The following is a 21,797-nucleotide window of genomic DNA, read 5'->3' as shown; positions in this document are numbered from 1 at the left end:
AGAAACTTAATTCAGATTTGCCCTCAAATTATTTTTATGTTGATTGTGGTTAAGTAATTTGCTCTCTTGCTGCTTGATTAGGTTCTTAAACTGGTTTTCCCAACTTCCTATCTCTATCCTTCAGGATTTCTGTGCTTGCCCCATAGCAGTACTGAGTTTGAATACATTGCCCATTTTGGTAGTACATTGTATTACACCTGGTGCTACCAAGTTTCCACCTTCTTCAAACCTAATTGACTGCTTGTCTTTTTCAATGAGAGTTAATAGTTAAACGACTCATATTCAAGAGCTTTAGGTTTTTTTTTTTTTTCATTGATTTGCCCTTTAGCTATACAAACCCCCAACTTTAAATCAATATAAGCAATTCCTTCTGCTTCTGTGTGATGGCTGGCAGGACCAGTGATGAAAAGTCACACAGCTGTGTGAATTGATGCCACTGCAAATGTATGGTTTCCAATCTCAGCTGGCCCTGCAATTTAGGTCGATAATCCTTTTAACAATCTCTGGTCAGTTCCCACGTCCATTAACCTCAGTCAGCATTCCAAACTTGAACCACTCTTCTCATACCCTTTCTGGCCCCTTTAGCCATGAAAAATGACCTTGCTTATTATCACTTAAAAAAAAAAAATCAGACCATAAACTTTTAACTTTAAATTCTTTCTCAGCCTTAATGTCATTTCTCTTTTGAGTGTTTCCGCCAAGGTGATAAACATATAAATCTCTCAGCCAAATAGCAAATCCCACTGACCCCTTACTTTCTCTCCCTGGGTTGTGAGTGTGTTGTGTGTGTATGTGGAGGGGGAATGTGTATGAAAGGAATCCTGGGCTTTCTGCACTTTGATGTCATCTGGTTGCAGAGGCATCTTCTGAGCTGTCTATCTTCCACCAGGTTCTTGATCAGACACTGATGCAGATTTTCACGGGTATATTCTTTTCTTTGGAATCGGGATCATTCCACTACTGCTGTGCAACTTTTAGACCCATGTTGTGAATGCTTTCTGTTTCTCTCTTGCAATAAACAGGAACGGCTGGGGGATTGCCTGAGGCTCCATCTGCTTAGATTTGCAGTTCTCAGCCCCCCTTGAACAGAAAGACCACCTGAGGAGCTTTAAAGCTACAAGTACCTGGGAAAGGGATCTCACAGTGCAGTCCAGAAGCAGCAATATTCAGCCTTACCTGACGACTGATTAGAAACTGAAATTCTAGGTACATCCCACATTTACTGAATTAGGAACTTTTTGGATAGTATCCAAATAGATAGTTTTGGATTTTTTTTTTTTTTTTGAGTATGCTGGAGGTGATTTTGGTACATGTTAAAGTTTGAAAACCATGCCCTGGATAGGAATTTGAGTGTTGGAACAGTTCCCAGCTGGTCTCTGTGTGTGTGTATGCTCAGTTGCCAAGTCGTGGCTGACTCTTCTGAGACCCTACGGACTGTAGCCCGCCAGGCTCCTCTGCCCATGGGATTTCCCAGGTAAGATTACTGGAGTGGGTTGCCATTTCCTTCTCTGAGGGATCTTCCTGACCCAGGGATCAAACCCCATTTCTCTTCCATTGGCGGGCAGATTCTTTACCCCTGAGCCAGTACGGAGTATATGGAATCAACGTTTAGCTGGGGATGAGAACCACTGGCCTAGACATGTCCGGCAGCCACTGCTCTTTTAGGTTTTGCCACCTCCCTAAGACTCTCCTGGGAAGATGGGATGTAAATCTGTTTTTGAACCCACAGACTTACCTGGGGTTTTGCTTCCTCTCTGGACTAGCTCAGGAAAATGTATCCAGGACCCCCGTCTCTTTGAGTCCTACCAATGTCCTACTCTTCTTCTGGCTCTCTTACTTCTCCATCATCTACATAATCCTTTTCCTGTCTTGGAGAGTGGGTTCAGGAAAAAGAGCATCACCCTTACTCATGATGTTTTGCCAAATGATTTAATATGAGCCATAAGTCTTCCTTTCTGTTCTCTTAAGTGTTTACAATTGTGACATTCAGAAGCCAGGTGGGACCTCCCTCCAACACCATCCTCCAATTTCCTATTGTCACCATCCTCCAACTTTCAGTGCAGCCAGAATACTGAGGTGGATAGCCTTTCCCTTCTCCAGGTGATCTTCCCAACCCAGGGATTGAACCCAGGTCTCCTGCATTGTGGGAAATTCTTTACCAGATGAGTCACAAGGGCAGCCCAAGAATACTGCAGCAGGTAGCCTATCCCTTCTCCAGCAGATCTTCCCAATGCAGAAATCAAACGGGTCTCCTCCACAGCAGGCAGATTCTTTACCAACTGAGCTACTAGGGAAGCCCCCAAGAGTGCAGCAGAAGTAGTTAATTTTTTTTTCTACAATTCAGTTACATATTTAATTTGTACTCCATTCCTTAAAGTGGTGGTGATTTCACGAATTTCCCTCCCACCATACTTTACCTTTGGAAAGTTGTATATCAGTATTTTGGAGGGGAGTAGGGTGCAGGGGTGAGGGGAGCTTATGTAAGGCCAGGTTGTTACTAGGATGGACAGCAGCAAACCTGAGAAACTATGTGAAGGGAGGACGAGGACTGTTTCTTCAGGGATCTGCATGGAAGGGCATGGCCACCCGCTCCAGGATTCTTGCCTGGAGAAATTCAGGGACAGAGGAGCTTGGGGGTCTACAGTCCATGGGGTTTCAAAGAGACAGACGCGACTGAAGCGACTATGCACATGTGCACTGTGTGGGATGCTGACACCGGTCATGTTGGCGCCTCTAGGTTTCTCCACTGTAAAGTCATCACTTCTCCCTGAGTATATTAATACTAATCTCAGTACTTTGTGGGGAAGATACCCTAAGATTATGCCCGTATCCTGTTGTCATCAAACCTCTACTACCTTTAAGCCTTCTATTGACAACCAGTACTTGCATACAGCTCAGTATCATGGTTGCTAAATGTCAATTTTTTCTTACAGTCTACATTTATTTGTTGACGTTCCAGTATAGAGAAGAAATTTCTCTTGTCATTTATTTATTTTTGAATTTAATCAGCCTAGTCTCATGGATTCCTATTCATTGTTTTGTCATTACTATGAATTGTCATACTATGTCATACTATTACTATGAATTTTGACATTATGAATTTTGACATTATGAATTCTGACATTCAGATATGCCCCAGATGTGGCCAGTAGGAACTCCATTCAAGGCTCCTGCGTCTTTTTGACATGTACTTGTTGTTTGAATGCTTTCTTAATTTCTGCCTCCAAAATATGTTCCTGCTTTATATTATATTTTCCCTGCCCCAATCCTGGAATCAGTTACCCAGCGAAGAAGTTCTGGTTCTAAGATCTGAATTCTCGATGTATTCATTGCTAGTAAGATGCCATCGTTTCTCAGCTCTCTCAACAGAAAAAACTAGAAAGTGTAAGCATATTTATAATATTTCTATATTTATTTGAATATATGTACATTATATGTATATACATACACATACACATACATACACATAAAAATATACATGAGTTCATATGCGTACATGTTAAGTTGCTTCAGTCATGTCTGACTCTTTGTAACCCCAGGGACTGTAACTCACTGGACTCTTGTGTCCATGGAATTCTCCAGGCAAGAATACTGGAGTGGGTTGCCCTGTTCTCCTCCAGAGGATCTTCCCAACCCTGCGATTGAACCTGTATCTCTTATAGCTCCTTCATTGGCAGGCAGGTTCTTTACCACTAGCAGCACCTGGAACACCTCTAATTTCCGAACAGCACTTCAGAGTACTCTTTCTAGACCCTCTTCTTTACGATGTGTATAAATGCATTTGCCAGTGAGAAACTCAGTTCTCATTATTCTCAACAATTTAATTTAGTCAGTACAACCAGTTTATCATCCAATTTTGCCAGCTCCAGCTCCAGACCTCCACTCCCCGTGCCCTGCCACCTAAGATGTCAGCAGGCACACTCCCTTGAATTGAGATGGATCTGTCTTCCGCTTGGGTCCCTCCCATCCCCCATTTCTCACTTTCTCAGGCACCTGTAGATACACTGATACAAATCTTTGTAAGTCCCCCTGCTACCCTCCATGATATTGTGCAGTTGACATATTGTGGGGAATGGGGGGAATGGGAAAATGATCAGGAAAAGGCTCACATTCATTTCACTCATTTCTTTACAAGTGTTTCTTCCCTTTCCAGACCAGAGATTCTTGATATGATGGCAGAAATTAAAATTCTATAAACTTTGAATTCCTTGTCCCTTATACACTGTCTTGCATACAACAGGCAGCAATGAATTGCTGATGAATTAGTAAACTTGTCTTTCCTCTGAATTCATACTCTTGGCTCACTTTGGCCATTTCCTCTCACAGTAACCATCTGGGAGACCTTGCTGATGACTGTCTTGATTTGAATGTTGAGCTGATGAGTATACTTTGGGTTTAGATGCCTGGAGTGGTAGGAGGATTGTTAGGGCAGAGTGGAAGGATGGATGCTTCATGTAAACTCCAAACTCCTTTCGTGTTTTCTTTGATGCAAAATATGCTCAGAATCCCTTTGGGTCTCCTCCAATGAGACATAAGCAGCCAGCTTTCAAGTAATTCTAGTCCTGATTCATTGATTTTGTTTATTCAGAGAAGGATTTGGGAGTATTTCTAAGTCCTTAATTTGAAAAGTAATAGTTTTCTCAAATTTAATAATTTCTGCTATAGTTACAAATTGTACACATTATTGTTTTGTGCATATTAATTTGTCCTATATAATTAGTTGAATATACTGTGCATATTAAATTGTCTTATGTAATTAGTTGAATATTTGATCTCTTCTACTAAATCATAAGGTTTTGAAGACAGGGACCAGGTTGTGTTCATTTTAAAGTGCACCACAATAACTGTTCTACTTTTGTCTAATTCTTAGAATAATGCTTGAGAATGACTAGATACCCAATAAATATTTATTGAAATAAATAAAATATTGTTGTGTGCTCTGGAATACAACTGATTTTCATCTATCACACCATGAAAACATAGATGATGTTAAATAGAATATAAGTCAACATTTAATAAAAGGGCTGATTGTCCAATTTGGATTATCCACACCCTTTAGGACCCATTCTCTATTCTGATAAATTCTAGATGTTTCTGTTCTGGTTAAGTGATAAATGAACTTCTGTCTATTTCTTACTTCAAGTAAAGTCATATGTTGGGGGAGATACCATGGACATTTGTCAGAGTAATAAATGAATCTGCTGGTATGGAAAGAGGTGCCATGGCGGGGGTGAGGGGGAAGCTCTAGCAACTACAGATAGGAGATAGTAACAAAAAAAATCCAGAATCTTCAAATTCTCTTAAAACATTATTTATTTGGCTTTAGTAAGAGACAGGGAATTGTAATTTTTATATTTAAACAACAATTGATTGCAGAAACTCAGGCCATAGGTAGGATAGTATATTTGATGCATGTTCTAACCACTCTTCATGGCAGATATTATCAGTCCATTCTTGCATTCTTTCTTTCTGATCTTAGATTCTTCCTCCAAAGTATTCTCAACATAAGGCTCTAGGGAAATACTACCAATCAATTAGAATCGATACTTGAGTTGATACCTTTCTGTATGCCTCCCATAGCATTTTAGAACTACACATTGTCTCTGCCCCACCAGACTTGTATGTCTTCATCATCAGGTCTAGAATCAGTTCAGTTCAGTCTCTCAGTAGTGTCTGACTCTTTGCAACCCCATGAATCACAGCACGCCAGGCCTCCCTGTCCAACACCAACTCCCAGAGTTCACTCAGACTCACGTGCATCGAGTCAGTGATGCCGTCCAACCATCTCATCCTCTGTTGTCCCCTTCTCCTCCTGCCCCCAATCCCTCCCAGCATCAGAGTCTTTTCCAATGAGTCAACTCTTCGCAATGAGTCAACTTCCCTGGTGGCTCAGACGGTAAAACATCTGTCTACAATGTGAGAGACCTCGGTTCGATCCCTGGGTTGGGAAGATTCCCTGGAGAAGGAAATGGCAACATACTCCAGTACTCTTGCCTTGAAAATCCCATGGATGGAGGAGCTTGGTGCAGGCTACTATCCATGGGGTTCCGAAGAGTGGGGCACGACTGAGTGACTTCATTTTCACTTTCTTTCTTTCAACTCTTCGCATGAGGTGGCCAAAATATTGGAGTTTCAGCTTTAGCATCAGTCCTTCCAAAGAACACCCAGGGCTGATCTCCTTTAGAATGGACTGGTTGGATCTCCTTGAGTCCACAGGACTCTCAAGAGTCTTCTCCAACACCACAGTTCAAAAGCATCAATTCTTCAGCGCTCAGCTTTCTTCACAGTCCAACTCTCACATCCATATGTGACTACTGGAAAAACCATAGCCTTGACTAGACAGAACTTTGTTGGCAAAGTAATGTCTCTGCTTTTCAATATGCTATCTAGGTTGGTCATAACTTTTCTTCCAAGGAGTAAGGGTCTTTTAATTTCATGGCTGCAGTCACCATCTGCAGTGATTTTGGAGCCCCCCAAAAAATAAAGTCTGACACTGTTTCCACTGTTTCCCCATCTATTTCCCATGAAGTGATGGGACCAGATGCCATGATCTTCATTTTCTGAATGTTGAGCTTTAAGCCAACTTTTTCACTCTCCTCTTTCACTTTCATCAAGAGGCTTTTTAGTTCCTCTTCACTTTCTGCCATAAGGGTGGTGTCATCTGCATATCTGAGGGTATTGATATTTCTCCCGACAATCTTGATTCCAGCTTGTGCTTTTTCCAGCCCAGCGTTTCTCATAATGTACACTGCATAGAAGTTAAATAAGCAGGGTGACAATATACAGCCTTGATGTACTCCTTTTCCTATTTGGAACCAGTCTATTGTTCCATGTCCAGTTCTAACTGTTGCTTCCTGACCTGCATATAGGTTTCTCAAGAGACAGGTCAGGTGGTCTGGTATTCCCATCTTTTCAGAATTTTCCAGTTTATTGTGATCCACACAGTCAAAGGCTTTGGCATAGTCCATAAAGCAGAAATAGATGTTTTCCTGGAACTTTCTTGCTTTTCCCATGATCCAGTGGATGTTGGCAATTTGATCTGGTTCCTCTGCCTTTTCTAAAACCAGCTTGAACATCTGGAAGTTCACAGTTCACGTATTGCTGAAGCCTGGCTTAGAGAATTTTGAGCATTACTTTACTAGCGTGTGAGATGAGTGCAATTGTGTGGTAGTTTGAGCATTCTTTGGCATTGCCTTTCTTTAGGATTGGAATGAAAACTGACCTGTTCCAGTTCTGTGGCCACTGCTGAGTTTTCCAAATTTGCTGGCATATTGAGTGCAGCACTTTCACAGCATCATCCTTCAGGATTTGAAAGAGCTCAACTGGAATTCCATCACCTCCACTAGCTTTGTTTGTAGTGATGCTTTCTAAGACCCACTTGACTTCACATTCCAGGATGTCTGGTTCTAGGTGAGTGATCACACCATCGTGATTATCTGGGTCATGAAGATCATTTTTGTACAGTTCTTCTGTGTAATCTTGCCATCTCTTCTTAATATCTTCTGCTTCTGTTAGGTCCATACCATTTCTGTCCTTTATCGAGCCCATCTTTACATGAAATGTTCCCTTGGTATCTCTAATTTTCTTGAAGAGATCTCTAGTCTTTCCCATTCTGTTGTTTTCCTCTATTTCTTTGCATTGATCACTGAGGAAGGCTTTCATATCTCTTCTTGCTATTCTTTGGAACTCTGCATTCAGATGCTTATATCTTTCCTTTTCTCCTTTGCTTTTCACTTCTCTTCTTTTCATAGCTATTTGTAAGGCCTCCCCTGTCACTAAAAACCCTATATTTACCACAGAACATCTCATTCTCCCTGTATTGTTAAGGCTGCACTAATGTCAGCTTTTCTAATTTTTGAAGGTTTCCGATTTGAAAGGTTATAGATAGCACAGCTTTTGGTGTAAAAACTGATTGTTCTCTTTTGTTTCCCCACTCTTTAATACCATTTGTGAAAACTCCACCATTCTGATGCAGTATAAGTCTTTTCATATTTAATCATCATAAAGGTTGAGCCATGATAGAACTTGACTGAGAGTATTCATGGCAAATCTTATTTTAAAATGTGTATCCTGACTATTGAATTGATTATACAGGTATAAATAAAAAGATGTTTAAACATGCAATGTGGTTTTGCTTTTTTGCCTTGCCTTTGCTGGCATCTGGGATCAATCAAACAAGCATGCAGCTGTGGAGAGGTAAAATATTTTATGCATAACATATTTCTTTTCTGCTTTTTTGCAGTATTGTATGGAAGTGACTCTTTCATTATTTATCATCCTCACCCAAGAGAAAACCAACCTCCCAGAAGTGATATGACTGATTGTTGGACCACAATAAATGTAGGTAGTGTCACAAAGGATTTGTCCATGTAAGTCGGGCTGACTAACTGTTAGTTAAAATCAATCAGCTAAATTGTATTGCACATTTGCTCTTGCTCAGTTGAGCTTTTAGGACTTTTCATATAGTAATGGTGATTCTTTCCAACTGTGGGCCAGTTGTAATCAATAGCCAGGGCATTGTTCCACATAAGGGTGATGAAGTAAATAGAATGCCCTTCATTTGCTTTAATCAAGGTTTATGACAAGGCTGAGGAGACAGTTCTTCACAAGAACATCTGGCAGCCAGAGTGATTATATAGGTTGGCTTCAGATGGGAATGTTTGGAATTGCTTAGTTGAAACAACACAATGTGTCGGCATTAGCCCACATATAATCAAAACAGTTCCTGCGATGTGCCGGGAAACTGAATAGGTGAGAGCCACATGGTAGTCTGCCTTTATGGCTAGAAGCCCAGAAACGCTAATGGGAACTGTGCACATTGACTGGAGGAGAAGATGTGACCTGCCCAGTGTATTGAGGTTCCAAAGCTTCACTTGGTAGATCTAGAAGGTTTAAATATAAATTGTGTATTGATGTGGTATTGGAGAAGGACTCCTGGGAGTCCCTTGGACTGCAAGGAGATCCAACCAGTCCATCCTAAAGGAGATCAGCCCTGGGTGTTCTTTGGAAGGAATGATGCTAAAGTTGAAACTCCAGTACTTTGGCCACCTCATGAGAAGAGTTGACTCATTGGAAAAGACTCTGATGCTGGGAGGGATTGGGAGCAGGAGGAGAAGGGGACGACAGAGGATGAGATGGCTGGGTGGCATCACTGACTTGATGGACGTGAGTCTGAGTGAACTCTGGGAGATGGTGATGGACAGGGAAGCCTGGCGTGCTGCGATTCATCGGGTTGCAAAGAGTCGGACACGGCTGAGCGACTGAACTGAACTGAATGCTGATGTTCATTCAGTTCTTACATGGAAAACAAAAAAAGAAAAAAAGTAGCAACTATGGCTCTTCATGGCCCTTTCACCAAAAGTAATTTGTGACAATAAGGTATTTATTTATTTTTAATATTTTTTATTTACTTAAAATTTTTTTTAAATTTATTTGGCTATATATTTTTTTGAATTTATTTGGCTATATCAAGTCTTAGTTGCAGCATGCAGGATCTTACTTGCATCATGTGAGATCTTTTGTTGCGGCACACAGACTCTCTAGTTGTGGCACACAGATTCAGTAGCAGCTTATGGGCTTCATTGCCCCTTGGCATGTGGGATCTTAGTTCCTCAGCCAGGGGTTGAACCTGTGTCCCCTGCATTGGAAGGTGGATTCTTAACCACTGGACCACCAGGGAAGTCCCCACAATAAGATATCTTAGTTATACCTCCTTTAATAGGAATTTTTAGCTAGCAGTATAAGAGAAAAATGATTGCTTAGGTTGCCACGGGGGCCCTCTAAGTACCCTGGATGTTTATTTGGTTGTGCTTTTTAGGTAGTAACAGAGGTCATCCTTAAGTTTGAAGCCTAGTTTACTCTTAATCCTACTTCAATCCTAGGAAATGTTAAAAAAAAAATTAAGTGAGGTAGAATATGAAGAATTATACTATGGATTTAAACTTTTAAAAAGTCAATAAAAGATGAGGTTGATTAAGACCAAGATTGAGGCTTTGGGAACTATAAACCACAACAAAAGGCTTAGTGGGTCTTCTCTAGTCCATTCTCTGTCTTGAGCAAGATTCTCTTCTCTGCTTGTTTACTGTTTAATTTTTAAGATTTTTTTGGTCATAAATTTTCCTTTGTTGCTGAGTCAGTATTACTTTTTGCTACACATAATTGAAATGTGACTACAGTACCATATGAAGCAGAATTGTACTTTTACATGTCAAAAGAAATCTGGAGATGGGCAACTCGAGGTGGTACAATGGCTTGAAGTGATTGAACTGTTACTGAACCAAACTTGAATCCACTCTCCTGCATGCAGTATAATCAGTCTACTGACTGGTTTCCAGTGAAGGGAAGCACAGTGTTGTTTTTTTTTTTTTTTTTTTTAATTGGAGGGTACCAAACAAGGACAACTGATAGATCATGCTCAAAAAATTTGAACTTCCTGATGGCTTTCAAGAAAAGGGTTCTAAACACAGTGTAAGGGAGGGGCCGCAGGGTGCCGCATCAGCTTGTGCTCAGTTCTCGGTTTGGTTGGCATCAAGGTGAAGTTTTGAGCATCATCAGCCTTCTGGTTTCAGTTGATCTGGGGTCTCCATGTTCGCAGTCAGCACTTTTCATCTAGTGGGGGCCTGCTTCCTGTAAAAACCACTTAGGAATGTTTATCAGATGTTCTGTGTCTTTCAGGAAGCTAGGAATTTGGTGATTCTGCCATGTGATGGATAGTCTAAATGTTATCAGTTTCCTGGCCCAATATACATTCTTTGTTTCTACATCTTCATATTTCCTAATCATTAACTCTGGAGACAGCTTTTTGAGACTCAAGGGAGCTTTAGGAGACTAAAGCAAAAGCCTTTGATTTCAAAGGACAGGAGACACAAGGATTTGTACATGGATTCTGAACCATTAAGGACCCTGATTCTTTTTGTATTTCCATGTTACCATCATTTGTGTGTGGCTTTATCTTGAAGTTTATGATATGATGGCTCCATCTCTAGCTATCATGTTTATGTTTCAGGCAGAAAGAAGGAGCAGGGTTGTACAGAAAGGCATGTGTTCACCATGGATCATTTTTTAATCAGGAAAACAACAGATTTTACAGAAACTCCTTTCAGTAGACTTCCCCTTAAATCTTATCAGGCATAACTATGGTTCTATGGCTTTAGCATCAAATGAGATTTTTGAGGGAGATAAGCACTTTTAATTTGGCCCCTTGCCACTCCAAAGAAAATATTAATTCTGTCAGTGGTGATGAGAGGGAATAGAGATAGTATGCAGGCAGCTAGCAGCATTGGTCCCAGTTGTTAACTAAAGTCAGCTTCAGAACATTCTTGTTTCCCATAAGGAACTTGGCCTGTATAATAGCAAATTGCAGGGGGCTTCCCTGATGGCTCAGTGGTAAAGAATCTGCTTACTAATGTGGGAAACACAGGTTCAATCCCTGATCTGAAAAGATCCCATATGCCTCGGAGCAAATAAGCCCATGTTCCCCACCTATTGAACCTGTGTTCTAGAGCCTGGGACCCACAACTACTAAAGCCTGGGTACCCTACAGTCCATGCTCCACAAGAGAAGCCACTGCAATAAGAAGAACGTGCACTGCAACTAGAGAGGAGCCCCTGCTCACTGCAACTAGAGAAAAGCCCATCCAGCAACAAACACCCAGCCCAACCAAAGATAAATAAACAAATATAGTTATTTTTTTAAAAAACAAATTGCAGGGATCTCTTAGCCCAATGAAGTCGTTCTTGATGCTTCCACAAGTTCTCTTTCAAAACCACAGATCTGATTATGTCACTCCCAATACCTTCAGGTAGCAATCTGGATTCCTTTAACACAGCATACATGCTTTGGCTCTGCTTCCCTTCCCAGCCTCTCTTCCTGCCACTCACCTATGCATGCTCTGTGCACAATGTCATATTGAACAGCCACATACCCTTTCATGACTCCATGTATTCACACGGGCTGCTTCCTGTGCTTGCATTCTCTGTCCCCACTGTGTCCATTGTGAAATAAGTATTCTTTCTTTTTTTGCAAGGCTCTGCACCATCTCATCCCTGACTTGTGGGCCCAGTTGGCTACTGCTTCCTCTGTCACTGTACAGTGTTTTAAATCTGAATCTGTTATGTGTTCTCTTAGCCTTTTCAAGTTGTTTGTCAGCCCCACTTCACTGTGAGTTGAATAAGGGATCAAATCTTATTTACTCACATCTTATTCATATGATTAATGCAGTGCCTGGCATAAGGTAACAACAATGGCTTTTTTTGCGTTTGGCTGCATCAGGTCTTAGTTGTAGCACACAGGGTTTTCATTGCAGTGCGTGGGCTCTGGCTTCTCTCTAGCTGTGGTGTGCAGGCTCTAGACCTCAGTAGTTGCAGTTCACAGGCTTAGTTGCCCTGCAGCATGTGGGATCTTAGTTTCCTGATCAAGGATTGAACCCATGTCCCCTGCATTGCGAGGCAGATTCTTAACCACTGGACCACTAGAGAAGTCCCTGATAACTGCTCCTTGGATGAGTGAATGAGTCAACTAATCAGCAGTACTCACCATTGGTTTAAGGGTCTCTGGCTCCATGTAAAATCTCATGCTTTATAGTAAAATTAGAGTTAACCTACATAAATGCTCTTCATGCCTGTGTTCATTTCTGTGTAATTGTTATGATATATCTTTGTATAAACATATTATATAAGTACTATGTGATGCTTACAAGACCTGTTCTTTAATGTTTTCTATAGCACATGTTTAAAGATCTTAGGTATAGTATTTAGGATCTACAGTGGTCATGTAGAACAGGGAGAATGCCACCTGAAGCTTAAGAAAGCCAAGGTCCAGGAGAAGGGAGTGACAGAGGTTGAGATGGTTGGATGGCATCACCAACTCAATGGACATGAGTTTGAGAAAACTCTAGGAGAGAGTGAAGGACAGGGAAGCTTGGCATGCTGCAGTCCATGGGGTTGCAAAGAGTCACAAAGAGTCAGACACAATTGAGCAACTGAATAACAACACATCACTAGGTCCAAAAACTGCATACATATTTGCTTTTCTTGCTCAAATCCTGAAATGCAACAGCAGAAATTGGGTAGAAGTTCCACTATTCACTCATCTGCTTAGAGAAAGTCAAATATTCTTAGGGCTTTATTAGGTAGTTTTTATTCATACACATTTTTAGATATTATTCTGAATTCTATTTTTAAGAAACTGTGCTGAGAATTACTCAATAACATCTTCCATATCAGTAATGCTTTGAAATATTTTCACCTTCATTATCTTGCAGAATACTCTCCTATGTTTTTTCCTCTTTATGTTCATTTAAAAAATTCCTCTGAAAATATTTATGAAAAAAGAAGTGAAAGTGTTAGTTGCTCAGTCATGTCTGACTCTTTGCTGACCCCACAACTGTAGCCTACCAGGCTTCTCTGTCCTTGGGATTCTCCAGGCAAGAATACTGGAGTGGGTTGCCATTCCTTTCTGCAGGAGATCTTCCCAACCCAGGGATCGAACCCAGGTCTCCTGCATTGCAGGTAGATTCTTTACCATCTGAGCCACATTTATCTCTTTGTGCAATTGTTTGTGTTTAGTTCAAGGAGTTGTTTCTGTGCTTTCATTTAGGAAATGGTAGCTCTGGCATAAATTCTTGTGAGACTAATAATAAGTTCAAAGTCTCAGATTTTACCATAGGAGCCATGTTTGGGAAAACCTACAGAGGAAGGAAACTACAAGCCTTAGTTACAGGGGAAGAAAAGTCTGTACTTTTGATTCTTCTGTTTCTGGTGACACTGAATACATCTGGCTCACAAGAACTTTGAGGTATTTTCTCAGAAATAAAATTTGGAATGGTGTGTATATCTGTGAAAAGGAGCATATAGGTGACCCTTGGAAAACATGATTTTGAACTGTATGGTTTCACTTATATAGGGATATTTTTCAATAATAAATACTATAGTACCACATGGTCTGTTGAATGGTTGGTTGAATCTGAGGAAACAAAGGGCCAAGTGTGAGTTCAGTTCAGTTGCTGAGTCGTGTCTGACTCTGCAACCCCATGGACTGCAGTGCACCAGGCTTTCCTGTCTTTCACCATCTCCTGGAGCTTGCTCAAACTCACATCCATTCAGTTGGTGACGCCATCCAACCATCTAGTCCTGTCGTCTCCTTCTCCTCTTACCTACAATCTTCCCCAGTTACACTTGGATTCATTCTCCACCTTGTTCAAGGGTCAACTTTACTTCTTTCTTTGGCACTGAATGTAATGACTTCAGAAGAAAACATTAGCTGGAAGACAAGAAGAGTTCTCTTTCTTTTTCTACACATGTGTACATAGCATGTGATATTGGAAAGAAAGAATTAAACAAGATATTTCACGTTATTGCAACACTATCAAGTTTCAAAGCTTTCTTTTTACTTTCTTCTTTTCCTATCATTAATACAATTCAAGTCACTCTAGCCTACTTAATTTTCTTCTTTCAAACTCTTAGAGTACTTGGTCTGTATCATAAACCTCATCCTTTCTATGTATTACTTTATTATTACTTTTTGTTTTCTAGTCTAAAATTTTGTCTAGATGTTATTGAATGTCAAAGGTGGAACAAGGCTAGTTTCAGAGTGGGCCTTTTTTCCTTGAACACATCCATTTGTGGATATGGGATAGACATTACATAATGGTTTTAATGAATGACATTTCCATGGTACTTACCTTCAGAATTTCAAAATGCTCCTTTTAGGGGACAGAAATAAAGATTGCAGATTGCATTTGCTTTAATAAACCTCATTATTTTACAGAGGAGCAGATTGGAGCTACTTGTCTTTGATTGTATAGCTAGTGTTAGAAATGCAGGAAGTTTCAAGTTTCCTGACTTTTGAAGCTAAACCAAACTAATATCAGCTTGGGGAGTTGCATGGGTTCACTTGAACAGGTTTCAGACAAGCTCTGGTGCCAGCTCATTGCCAAGATTGGTAATATAGACACTCTTACTGTGGTTTCTGAAAGACACAGTGAGATGAATGTGCTTGGTCAAAGCCTGAGAGAAGCTTGGTAACATTCCATTTGCAAACAGATTGCTGGTGCTTGACTTCACACACACATGAAAAAAAGTAAACTATAGCCAACTCCATTTCACAAAATAATCCTTAAATCAACAAGCCACAAGGGAAATTTAGAAAGCATTTTTTTTTTCTGGCCTTCCACTCATGATAGCTCCCAAGAGGGATCTTGGCTTTCTGAAAAGCTCTGTGATCGAGACTTTTTTTCTAGTCATTTGAAGAGCAAATTGTTGTAGAATTTATGAAAATGCCAATAATTATCAATGTTATTTAAACACATTGGCAACAATTAGCTTAACACATCTCATGACTTCAAACTAACTGGACTAAGAACCCAAGGTAGGAAAAAGCCAAAAAACCATTCAAAAATACTGTGCTTAATATTAAGAAATGATCAAACTAATAAGTTGAAATTCCATCTAAACTGAATAATCAATCTTAAAATATTCATAAGTGCACATATACAGTGCTTTCTGAATATGCACAATATGATCTTATTTATTATTTCTGGACTTTAAAGCTCAAAGAGAAATTCTATAAACATTTGCATTCATTTTGATCCTTATAAAACACTGGGAGGGGTATATTAGGTATTAATATCTCTACATATGAATGTGTGCTATGTTGCTTCATGGTGTCCAACTCTGTGCGACCTGATGGGACAGGCTCCTCTGTCCATGGGATTCTCCAGGCAAGAATACTAGAGTGGGTTGCCATGCCCTCCTCCAGGGAATCTTCTGGACCCAGGGGTCTAACCTCGGGTCTTAAGTTTCTTGCATTGGCAGGTGGGTTCCTTACCACTAGCTTCACATGGGAAGCCCAAGTGAAGGATCTGCCCTCAAATGGAGACAAACAATTTCTCAAGATCAAACAGAGGGTGGTGGGTGGTTATTGTTTGATTGTTTCCTCTGAGACTTGCTCTATTTCACCTACTCTGCCTTTCTTTAATTTCTCTTCCAGATGAAAAATAGGCTTCCTGCCTATTATTTCTGCCCCGTTGTCTATACCTTTATTACTGAATGTTCCCTCTCTCTTTATATGTTAATTACTTCAAATGCCACATGCAGATAGTAAGAGTACTTACCTCTTAAAACTGTCAGGTGAGGACATGAAATAAAATGCACTCTATACTGGGATGCTGTGATTTATGTCCACTTTTGCTTCACACTCACCCCCACTTGCCCACACCAGGCATGCATGCAACATGCAAAATGGGTGCACACACATCCCATTCATACTACAGTCTGATCAGCCGTGGTGCTGCTGTGGCTGGGTAGAGTCAAGCCTCCGCTTTTCCGTGAAAATTAACACAATAGCACCTGCAACAGCCATTCTCAAACTTTTTGTCTCAGTCACCTCTTATAGTTTTTCCTTTTTGGCATGCTGTGTAGCCTGTGGGATCTTAGTTCTTCAACCAGGGATTGAAACCATGCCCCCTGCATTGGGAACAAATAATCCTAACCACTGGGGACCACCAGGGAAGTGATGGAGAAGGCAGTGGCACCCCACTCCTGTACTCTAGCCTGGAAAATCCCATGGACGGAGGAGCCTGGTAGGCCGCAGTCCATGGGGTCGCCAAGAGTCGGATACGACTGAGCGACTTCACTTTCACTTTTCACTTTTATGCACTGGAGAAGGAAATGGCAACCCACTCCAGTGTTCTTGCCTGGAGAATCCCAGGGACAGGGGAGCCTGGTGGGCTGCCGTCTATGGGGTCGATCAGAGTGGGACACGACTGAAGCGACTTAGCAGCAACAGCAGCAGCAGCAGGGAAGTGTAGCCCCTTTTACAGTCTTAAAAGTTACTCAAAATCCCCAGAGGTCCCTTGATTTTTGTGCTCTATATCTATTAATATTATATATTAAATGTTAGAAATTAAAACTGAGAACATTTTTGAATGTCTTTATATTTATTTATAAACAAAAGTGATAAATCTATTACATGTTATCCTAGACAACTTTTTTCCTTCTTTTTTAATTGAAGTGTAGTTAATTTACCATGTTGCATTAGTTTCAGGTATACAACCAAGTGATTCAGTTATATATATTATCTATCTATTTGTTTTCAGATTATTTTCCCTTATAGAATGTTACAAGATATTGACTATAGTTCTCTGTGCTATATAGTAGGTCCTTGTTGGTTATCTATTTTATAGACAATAGTGTGTATCTGTTAATCCTAAATTTTTAATTTATTCACCTGGCCTCTTCCCCTTTGGCGAGCGTAAGTTTGTTTTCTGTGTCTGTGACTCTATTTCTGTGTTGTAGGTAACTTCATTTGTATCCGTTTTTAAAACTTTACATGTAAGTGATATCATATATTTCTCTTTCTCCATCTGGCTTACTTCCTTAGTATGATCATCTCTAGGTTAGACAACTTTACTCAAAGAGACAACTATATATTTTTTTGAAACAAAGGAATTCAATAAGAAAATTTGGCTGAGGCTTTCAGAAATTTGCTCTCTGCGCTCACAGGAAAGGAGCCCAAGAGGCCTTGCCATGGCTGTGACACATTTAAACATGCAGAGACGGACATATCTCTTACAAATGTGTCTCTGTGATTGGGTACACACCGCACAGTTATACAAATAAAGCATGTGAAACTTGTTAATGGTGCCATATGATTTGTTTATTCACTCTGCTAAAAAATCACAGGGAGGCCTTCCTTCCATTATATTTGAGATTTAATATCCTGTAACTGAATTTTAGATTATAATGGTGATTCTAAATATAAAATAGCTGAGAAATGGTGCTTCCATGAATCAGTAACACTAAAAATGTGACAAGAATACAAAAATGGAGAACATTCTAAATTATATTTTGTGGAAATAAACAGGTGGCGCTAGAGATAAAGAACCCACCTGCCAATGCAGGAGGCGTAAGAGACGCAGGTTCCATCCCTGGGTCAGAGGGCATGGCAACTCACTCCAGTTTTCTTGCCTGGAGAATCCCACAGATAGAGGAGCCTGACAGGCTACAGTCCATAGGGTCGCTAAGAGTTGGACATGACTGAAGCATTAAGCTACACACACACACACACACACACACACACACAGTTTACATAATATGTATTTTTCTTTCTCTTTATTTTATCTTTTTGGCTGTTCAGTGATGTGTAGGATCTTAGTCCCCCCAGGGATCAGACCATACCCCCTACATTGGCAACATGGAGTCTCAACCACTGGACCACCAGGGAAGTCCCAATGTATTTTTATGTATTTCAGTTATATTTTAAAGAAAGTGAGATAGATACTGGTCTTCTCATGGCCTAATAGTGATGGCTTATGTTTACATACTGCATGCCAGTCATTGTTTTAAATGCTTTCCATGTTTTAATCCATTTATTGTCACAATAGCCCAATGAATTGGGCACTATTATTATAGTTCTATAACCTTGGATAATTTCTTTGATCTTTCTGTGAGTAATATGAGTTGCCTCATTTGAAGGATAACAGATGAGAGAGTCTAGCAGATGTTCTAGCACAAACTAGATGCTTAACAAACAGTCATTATTATTCCCTCCCTGTTCCCTACTTTTCAGTGTAGAGTTGTCCAAGCAGTAAGCTCTCATGAAAGCAATGCTTTGATACACTCACACTGAAATGGAATAGAAAGAAGAGAAAATAATATACAGGTTTTTTCCAGTCTCTCTTTCCTGCTTAGCTCTTGATTTCTTTTCAGTCTGTGTCCCTAGTCCTGTGCTTATTTTTCCAACTCTTAGTATAAACATATCTTGACATCTGTGTTGCACAATCACAAGTACTTAAATAAAGAAAAAAAAGTCCCTGCATTTATTTCATTTATAGAGACCAATCTTTCCTTTGAGAATGTAATTGCTAACGTTTGGAATAAACGTTGAGAATTTCCGCAAAGCTGCTTGTATTTAAAATATTTTTCAAAAAACATATGTGTATGTTTGTTTAAGCATATGCTGTATTTTTCTTTATCAAAAGCTGTTGATTAATATTTACATAAATAGAGCCTGCAGAGACATCAGTCACTTTTCTCGGAGGCAGATATGCCTAGAAAAGATCACTCTGTTACCATTTGAGCATGTTTACTATTGGCAGGAGGATAGCAAAGCCTATTTGTTTGACTTCTGGGGATTTAGATGTGTCTATTGGTGGGCAGAACTTGCCTCTATGAATCTTAATTTAGACTGAGTTGACATTGTCAAAAACAGCAAATCCCCAAAGAGTTTGGTATTTTGAGCTTTCTGAATGTTCACAAATTGCATGCAGTCCTATCACCTGTGTAGAAATTACATAATAAAAAGAAATAGATAAAATTAAATGAGGGCCATTTGGGTTGATTTTAAAACCTGGCATCTCATATTTTTCAGGCTCAGACCTTATAATCAATTTCACTAAATGTCAAATCTTCCCCCTCTGGCTTTTTCTCTAAGGGCTCTGGCTGCAGCCCCATATAAAGTATGTTATCACCAAGGAACTCTGTGTTTTGGTTCATTGATCCAATCTCTTAGAAAATTAAATATGCACCATACTGCCAAGTGGCTTCCCCCGTGGCTCAGGGGTAAAGAATCTGCCTGCCAGTGCAGGAACTGCAGGAGACACAGGTTCATTCCCTGGGTGGGGAAGATCCTCAGAGGTGGAAATGGCAGCCCACTCCAGTATTCTTGCTGGGATAATCCTATGGACAGAGGAGCCTGGCAGGTTACAGTTCATACCGTCACAAAGAGTTGGACACTACTGAGCAACTGAGCATGCACGCAGACTGCTAAGCTCTCAATGCCTACTCAATGGGCACTGATTTAAATTTCTAGTCTTCATGCTGGCTACTCCCAGTGCTATAGCCAATCACTGTTACTCTTTCTCGTTATTTAGTGAGTTTTATGTCTCTGTGGCTTTGCATTTTGTGATTCTCATCAAGATTATACTGTCATAAAGTCCATCTCAAATGAAATATGTTCTTTAGCTTTTTCTTCTTTGCTCGCCTCATGATCTGTTGCAATATTTTCTTCCTTTAAACTCCTAGCTCTATTTTAGTGGAACACTCTTATGACACTTCTTATCTTATTATGCCTTATTGTTTAAAACATACCTTGGAGATATTATCGTTTCAATTTCAGACCACCACAATAAAACAAATATCACAATTGAGTCACATGAATTTTCTGGTCTCCTGCTGCTTATGATGATTATGTTTACCCTATACAGCAGTCTATTAAGTGCACGATAGCATTATGTAGGTCTAAAAAACAATGTATTTACCAATAAGCTACATTATTGGGACTTCCCTGGTTCAAGAAACTAAGATCCTGGATGCCATGTAGGATGGCCTAAAAAAAAAAATTATTGATAAAAAAAATGCTAACCATCATTTGAGACTTCAGTGAGGCATAGCAGTAACATCAAAAGTCACAGATCACAGGTCACCATAACAAATATGAAAAGGTTTGAAATATCATAATGTGACACAGAGACAAAAATTGAACAAATTAAAAAAATGCAGTATCTGTGAAGTACAATAAAATGAGGTCTGCCTGTTATTATTTTCTTGTCTGATTTCTCCTCAGTTCAGTTAAGTTCAGTTGCTCAGTCATGTCCAACTCTTCATGACCCCGTGGACTGCAGCACTCCAGACTTTCCTGTCCATTACCAACTCCTGGAGCTTGCTCAAACTCATGTCCATTGAGTTGGTGATGCCATCCAACCGTCTCATCTTCTGTCATCCCCTTCTTCTCCTGACTTCAATCTTTCCCAGCATCAGGGTCTTTTCCAATGAGTCAGTTCTTCACATCAGGTGGCCAAAGTATTGGCTTCATCATCAGTCCTTCCAATGAATATTCAGGACTGATTTCCTTTAGGATGGACTGATTGGATCTCCTTGCAGTCCAAGGGACTCTCAAGAGTCTTCTCCAACACCACAGTTCAAAATCAGGAATTCTTCAGTGCTTAGCTTTCTTTATGGTCCAACTCTCACATCCATACATGACTGTTGGAAAAACCAGTACTAAATTTCAAATACTTCGGTGGCTCAGAAGGTAAAGAATCTGCCTGCAATGCAGGAGACCTGGGTTCAGTCCCTGGATCAGGAATGTCCCTTGGAGAAGGGAATGGCAACCCACTCCAGTGGATTCTAGGCGGGAGAATCCCATGGGCAGAGCAGTCTGGCAGGCTACAGTTCATGGGGTTGCAAAGAGTTGGACATTACTGAGTGACTAACACACCAGAATCTGAGTTCTCAGTCTTCTTATCTTTATATTAGCTACATGGTTTGGTGCAAAGCTATCCATAGAATAAAAACAAAAAAGATTTGCCTAACTCATTGTTGCCTAAATTTGTCCAATAATCATCAATCTAGTAAAAATTCAAATTCTCAGGCATTTCCTTGAGTAATTCTGACGCATGAGATTTAGATGGCAGCCCAAGAATCCAGACTTTTAATAAGCTTTCCAAACGGTTCTGATGATTAAATAAATTTGAAAAACAGGGTCAGTTGAATAAAAATGAATCTTTATGTCTCCTCATAACTTTTTGAAAAGGAATGTTTTTCAGAAAGGCTAGATTCTTAACATGCTTATTGATGAAAACGTATTTAAGCAAGGTCTTTTACAGGTAAATGGAATGTTATAATTTGTCCACATAATTTACTCTGAAGTCCTTTAAAACAAACACTGTTGGGTTTTATTTTGTTGTTCTTTGTCTTTATGAGAGGGCATTTTGCCATGATGGCATTTGACCAGTTTGTTGTCAGGATCTAAGCTGGGAAGGCAGAAATTAGAGGAGGAATGTTGGTGCTTGAAAGAAA

General features: G+C 40.0%; 1 long non-coding RNA gene across 3 annotated transcripts in view; it reads left to right on the top strand.

The window, feature by feature from the left end:
- Positions 1-302: 302 nt before the first annotated feature.
- The window catches only part of LOC147372601 (uncharacterized), a 64,263-nt gene continuing 42,768 nt past the window's right edge, over positions 303-21,797 (top strand). The window contains exons 1-4 of one of the 3 annotated variants that reach the window (XR_015164216.1): positions 303-923; positions 1,023-1,206; positions 7,204-7,410; positions 8,243-8,369. This is a non-coding gene — a long non-coding RNA (uncharacterized LOC147372601). Of the gene's footprint in view, positions 924-1,022; positions 1,475-7,203; positions 7,411-8,242; positions 8,370-21,797 lie in introns of all 3 variants that reach the window. The other 2 variants (XR_015164215.1, XR_015164217.1) reach the window with 2 other exon arrangements.

Source organism: Bos grunniens, chromosome 5 (genome assembly GCF_055505025.1).
Source record: "Bos grunniens cultivar Pamir isolate PY7600 chromosome 5, Bosgru_T2T1.0, whole genome shotgun sequence".
NCBI lineage: Eukaryota > Metazoa > Chordata > Mammalia > Artiodactyla > Bovidae > Bos > Bos grunniens.
The sequence above is the reverse complement of the archived record's forward strand: the minus strand, read 5'-3'. Positions and strand labels throughout refer to the sequence as shown.